Genomic DNA, 6822 nt, shown 5'->3' with positions numbered 1-6822 from the left:
GGGGAGGGGATCTGTGGGGATCAGAGGGAGTATATTGTACGCTCATAAGCGAAATGAACATATTGTATGCACCCTAGACCTCTTCCAATCGATCTCCGGACCCCCAAGATGAAATTAAGAGAAAACGAGTGGGTGCATGTGTGATACCTAAGGCGGATTCAAAATTTTGAACAGGTGATCATAGCATCCGCAAATCATATATAATGAGTATTCAATGTTTGTTTCGCTTTTGAACGTACAATATACTCCCTCGGATCCTTTCTAGTTTACATATAATTTTTACTAGCACATATGGCCGTGCGTTGCAACGGAAGGCCTCCGCAGCGGTGGACGACAGAGCAAGGAGCCGCGGTCTTCTCGCATGTCATGTGTGGCGACAAGATCTTTGTGATTTTGTGAATGGCCAGCTTGACAGCGGACACCAAACATGTGCCTGGCTTTTTTCCTCCGAGTCCGCCTCCATCTAGGCGGTGTTCCCTGCGTTGCCGCTCGGGGATCTGGGAGGTTGCTTAGTGGTGATTCGGCCGGCTGTGGTCGCCTCCTCATTTGGTGATGGCGCCGGCGACCGTCAGGGCACGGTGGTCCGATCTAGATTTTGTGGAAGATTGTGAGCAGGTCCGACTCTCTTCTCCGACGACGTTGGGCCAAGACTTCCAGTTTGCAGTCCGGTGAGCACGAGGATGATCCTTACCCGACGATTCATAGAGTTTCGACCTCGTCGATCTGCGACGGGTCACTCAATCGGCTCAGAATGTTGCTTCAGCTATGGTGCTTCGGCGGACCTGGTGTATGGGGTTGCTTGTCTTCCCTGTATTCAATGTCTTTTGGTAGCGATGGTGGTCACCGACGAGTTTCAAAGATGTGTGCAGGGCGTTCAACGAATTTATTATTATTTTGTTTTTTCGGAGGTCTTTTGCTCAAAGATTCTAACACACATGTGTCTTCAGGTCCTTTTGTTGAGTTTTGAGTGTATGCGCTACATTTGCTCTATGCAATTCATATGTCTTTTAAAAAAAAATCATCCATCCATGAACCCACAGTCCCGTTGTTTGTCTAAGATAGTTTTGATTTTTGTACAAAAATTATGACCAATCCATCCATCCATGAAGACGCAGTCCCGTTAATTGTTGGACACCCGGTTGAATTAATTGCAGCGCCATACTCCAGCATATTCCGTTTTTAAGAGCTAATTAACCCGCCATGCAACATCCCGCATTAGAGAGCCAGTTAGCCATGTACAGATGAATATCGCATGCAAGCCCTCTCGTTTGAAGGCTCTCTTTCCTTTGGAGAATCCCACGATTTTCTCTACCTAGCATACTGCTCTCTTTTTAGGGCTCTCTTTTCTTTACAGAAGCCCACAATTTCCTTTCTTTTACCCGAGATATCTTTTTTTATTTTGGCACGTATGTGCTCACACAATTTTCAACTAACATATCCTTTTTTTCATTGACACGTACCCATAATTTTCCTTTAATTCGAGCCAACACCGCCGGCATAATTTATGGAGTCCCTCTTTTTTTCCTAATGATTGTCAAGTCAGCTTGCTCTTTTGCATGTGTCTGTTAGGGCATCTACAATGGTGCTATCTTAGGAATGCCACGTAGGATAAATGGTGAGGTGGAGGAGAGAGAACTCATAAGAGGTTTTCAAAAAAAGTTCGTTGATGTTCAAAAAAAATCTCGATTTTGAACAAAAAGTTCACCGATTTTGAAAAAAGTTCATTCAATTCGAATTAGTTCGTGCATAAAAAGTAAAAGAAAGGGAAAAAATATGAAAGAAAAGAAACAGAAAAAACCAATAGGAAAAACCGGTCCAGAAAAAACGCACAACAGGAAAGGAAAAAAAACCACCTGGCAAACTATAAAAGACGCAAAGGAAGAAAATTGCGACGACTTCTTGTCTTTCCCGGTTGGCTAGTGCGTGTGCAAGTTACACTACAGGTTGCATGTTCAAATCTCACCAGCAGCCATTTTTTGCGCACTAAACCAGAATAAAAACGTGTGAGATGGGCCGGCCCAGTGCGGGAGCGCTGCATGCGCCGGTTAGCGAAAATGCACTATAAGCGCGCCAAATAGGGTTTGCCGATCCCTCTTGCGTCCCAATATTTTTTTCTTTGCTTCCCCATCCGATAAAAATGGCAGGCCCGTCAAATATAGCATGGGCCAAGGACCAGGCGGCCGATATAAGCGTGCATGCATGATCGGGAATTTTTTTTTAAAGTCAGGAAGAAACATAGATCTACTTTTAAATCTCATCCGTCAATCTTTATGCTTGTGCGTTGCAATGGAAAGAAAACTACAATAATCCTAATGGCACAAAATTCCCCACACAAATTCGACGTCATCAATAAATTCCTTAACTCTACAACATTATAAGAGATGTTGTGCAAAACGTAAACATGGCATGATTTCATAATTGTCAGGAAAGTATCTAACTTGTTGTGAGTATCTCGTCACAACCTTGTTGACGTTCATTAGAGAAGCACAACAAATACCGCTTTAGATTGAAGCAGACAAAGTCAATTTAATTACTCAATGATAGTATGCACATATAACACCTAGCATCCCATAGTGTGGGCCACCGCCAATTCCACTTATGAACTTCGGCTGACAAATATGTCGCATTGCAATAGAAGAAAAATAAGCTTGCATTCTCCTAAAAGAACGCAACACATCAAAATAAATAAATATCAAACTGAAAAATGGTTATGATGAACACGTGACATGCTTTGCTACGGAGAAAATATCGGACGACATGAACCTTCTAACATAACATTACTTAGGACTGGACGTGCTTACTATCAAGAATTCATGCATCAAATGTGACAAACCAAAAGGTGTCAATTACCTCTGAACAGGGCCGTCTTCAGAAATTTGGGGGCCCGGGACGAAAATCAAAATAGGGCCCTATTTTTTAAAACCATATATAACTGAAGAACTAATGCAAGTAAAGCATACTCTCACATAATTATTTAACTTCAAATATATCTTATTGTTACAATATTTAGGAAATATATCAAATACTAACAGTAAAATAGTAAATATGGTACTAAAGGAATACACTTATAAACTGACCTCATTTTCTACCAAAAAGCAGCATTCTTCTAGTATTTCTTGATATGAAATCTTCGATCAAATCTCCATAATTAATCTTCTCCAAGACATCATTTTCAAGTGCTATTGTTGCCAATCCATTCAGTCTTTCTTGTGTCATTGTAGAACGCAAGTAGGATTTCAACAACTTGAGTTTAGAAAAGCTCCTTTCCGCAGATGCAACTGTCACAGGATTGGTTAACAAAATTATGTATGCGATAACAACATTAGGATAGATTAAGGAACGCTTCTTCAAAAAGTTCAGAATATCAAGTGGGCCCATAGATTTCTAAAGTGAGCCCTGCAGAAAAAGTAGCTCGCTACACAATTCAAGTCCATCAATATCTTTATGTTCTCCACTCTTAAGTGCATCAAGATTAACACACGCAGCCAATAAACTCTTGTCATCCAAGGATCGCAGCCTATCTGAAGTAAACAAGAAACCAAATATTTTTTCATACCCCTCATACTGTTCAAATCTCGTGTTAAGTGAAACTATAGCTTGATCAACAATATGCAGAAAATAATTGACCCTAAATGACTCCTCTGCTGATTGTGAAACAATAGATGGATCATCTGCACCCTCACCAAATTGCCTTTTTCTCTTGATTTTACGCTTGGTGCGGAACTCTGGATTAATATCCATCTCCTTTGCAATTTCTTTTGCAGCTTCCAATGCTTTTGAAAAGCCAGATTCTCTATACTTAGTGAAGAAAGAAATCAAGCCCTTTACAGACTCAATAGCAATATCAATAAGCATATCCTTTGACTGCAACTCTTTGCTGATCAAATTAACAGCTGATAATATTTCATACCATATGATTATTGATACTAAGAATTCAAAGTCACAAAGATTATTTTCTGCCAATGATTGAGCTTCACTACTTGTCGATGGATCTTTATCAATTTCAGCCACTTGTAGTAGAGCCTCCCTTATTTCTGGTAGTTGAATCCTTATAGCCTTAACACTATCAACACGACTCTCCCACCTAGTAGATGACAATGACTTGAGAGTCACTCCTGATATGTTATTTTTGAGAATTTGCCATCTTTTAGTAGAGCTAGCAAATGTTGTGTAGATGCGTTGGATAACTCCAAAAAAATCGGATGCTTTACGACAAGACTTTGCCATATCACATATTGTCAAATTCAGACTATGACAACCACAAGCTGAATAAAAAGCTCTCCGATTTATTTTCAACACTTTACTTTGTACCCCTTTATGTATTCCCTTCATATTTGACCCATTATCGTATCCTTGCCCTCTCAGATTGTCAATATCAAGGTCAAGAGTTTTCAATTCATTTTTTAGAGCATCAAACAATCCTTGCCTAGTGGTATCATTCACATCCAAAAAACCTAAGGATGATTCTTCAATGCAAAACGAACCTGAAGATGCATCAACATACCTAATTATCAAAGACATCTGCTCTTGGTGGCTTGCATCGGGAGTACAGTCAAGTAGAATGGAGAAGTACTTTGCTTCTTTTACCTTCTTAACGATTTCAGACCTGATTGTAGCAGCGAGCAAATTTATTAGTTCATTCTGGATGGAAGGACCGAGATAATGATCACGGATTTTATCACTTGTGATGCGGTCAACATGTTCTTTTATAACTGGGTCAAATTCTGCCAACATTTGAACCAGTCCTAAGAAATTTCCATTACTATCTTGGTACACCTTGCTATTACTGCCACGGAATGCTATATTATGTTCCGCAAGAAATTTCACAATCAAAAGAATCCAGAGCAAAATTTTTCTCCAATGCTCCCTTTCCTTTTCAAGTTCTTGCTGAGCAACTTTATCAATTGTTTGATTCTCCTCCAACCTGAGGCGCAAATTATACCAACTACTCATATTTGTGACATGTTCTCTACCATTTTCATGCTCTTTGAGTCTACTGATAAGATGATGCCAGTCACTGAAGCCATCATTTGCTAACTGACCTCTCACATGTCCCTTCCTTAATAGTTTGCAACAAAAACAAAATACTTTGTCAAGCTCTTTGCTGTACACAAGCCACTCTCTATCACACTTTTCTTCATTTGAGAGAACTCTAGTGTACGCTAGTGCAGAAAACCTTCTACCAAATTTGTCTGTAGGACCATGCTCAATAGACAAGTCTCTTTTAGGACCTTTTTGCACCGACATATCAATCATTGTAGGATCAAGTGCATCCCATGTTCTTGGATCAAATATATCAGGTTGAACAGAATTATTTGTGTTATCAGCAATATTAGCATCATCACCTTCAGCAGCAATATTAGCACCTTCATCGACATGATTAGAATCATCACCTTCACCAGCAATATTAGCACCTTCATCAACATGATTAGAATCATCACCTTCACCAGCAATATTAGCACCTTCATCAACATGATTAGAATCATCACCTTCGTCAGCATTGTTAATATCACCACCTTCATCTGTTTCACCAATGTGAGCCTCAGCCTCTTCTGGATCACCACCAGGTGCATCATCAATATTAGCATCTACAGTTTGGTTTTCAGAATTGGGTTGAGGGTCTTTCACAACAAATTTATCGAGAGCGCCCTTTTGTTTTCGAGTATCTTCTTTTACTTTTTGTTTCTTCCTTCGCTTTGAAGCACCAGAATCATACCTCCTTCCTGGATGCATGCTTCTTTCTGTTTAATAAGACAAACATATCTGAATCAATTCAAACTCTGAGAATTATAGCTATAAGAAAATATAAAAGGACTTCACCCAGATGTAAGATTTTGAATTTTTCCTTTAACAAAAAAGTAGCCTACAGCCTACTGTCTACACTGACGAAATAAATTAGGGCTTGGACGCTTTGTCTACAACTACAAGAACCAGTGCCTGACAAGAATCAAGAACTTACCCTGGAAAGGAAGGTGTGAGGGGAGTGTGGGCGCGGGGGTGTGGCCGGTCGGCGGCCGCGTATCGCGTACACGGCGTCGCCCCCTGCCTGCTCGATGTGTCTGTCGCTCAGCCGCCATTGACCCCTGTTGCCCTTTCGACTGCGTGCGATCAAATCGGCCAATCGGGACGGGAGTTACGGAAGCAAAACGGGCTGGAGGAGCTACGTGCGTTCGTGCCTCAGATCGCTAGAATGGGCTACCTGAGATTGCGTTGGTTTGGCCTTATACATATTACATGCTGGACTGGGGGCCCCCAAAATTTTGGGGCCCTGTGCGGTCGGCCAATTTGGCCTTCCTCATCAACGGGGCTGATAGTAGCACCACATTTATTATGTTACGGTATCTACCTATGTTACTATAATCATCTCTCTCTTCTTTAATTGCCTGCCACATAAGCATGTTTGCGAGTCCCAAGTACATGATACTACTTATGTTACCCCCACTATGGCCAGCCTAAGCATGCCTTTGTTGCTGAACGGTCGGAGGCAGCCAGTCAAGCAGCGTCTTCCATATAATTAACATTAACATCAGAAGCGAATTTAGTCTCAATTATGACATTAATTTCTAGCTAACTACGGATGGTTAGATCATAATGAAGTGCACCCATCCACATGTTGGGGAACGTAGCATAAATTCAAAATTTTCCTACGTGTCACCAAGATCTATCTATGGAGTCATCTAGAAACGAGGGAGGAGTGGATCTACATACCGTTGTAGATCGCGCGCGGAAGCGTTCAAGAGAACGGGGTTGATGGAGTCGTACTCGTCGTGATCCAAATCACCGATGATCCTAGCGCCGAACGGACGGCACCTCCGCGTTCAA

At 41.1% G+C, this 6822-nt stretch overlaps 1 pseudogene; it reads right to left on the bottom strand.

The window, feature by feature from the left end:
- Positions 1–3078: 3078 nt before the first annotated feature.
- LOC125527961 lies at positions 3079–6077 on the bottom strand (annotated as a pseudogene).
- Positions 6078–6822: the final 745 nt, after the last annotated feature.

The sequence above is a fragment of the Triticum urartu genome, unplaced genomic scaffold (genome assembly GCF_003073215.2).
Source record: "Triticum urartu cultivar G1812 unplaced genomic scaffold, Tu2.1 TuUngrouped_contig_4530, whole genome shotgun sequence".
NCBI classification, from domain to species: Eukaryota; Viridiplantae; Streptophyta; class Magnoliopsida; order Poales; family Poaceae; genus Triticum; species Triticum urartu.
This window is presented reverse-complemented; position numbering and strand designations above follow the sequence as displayed.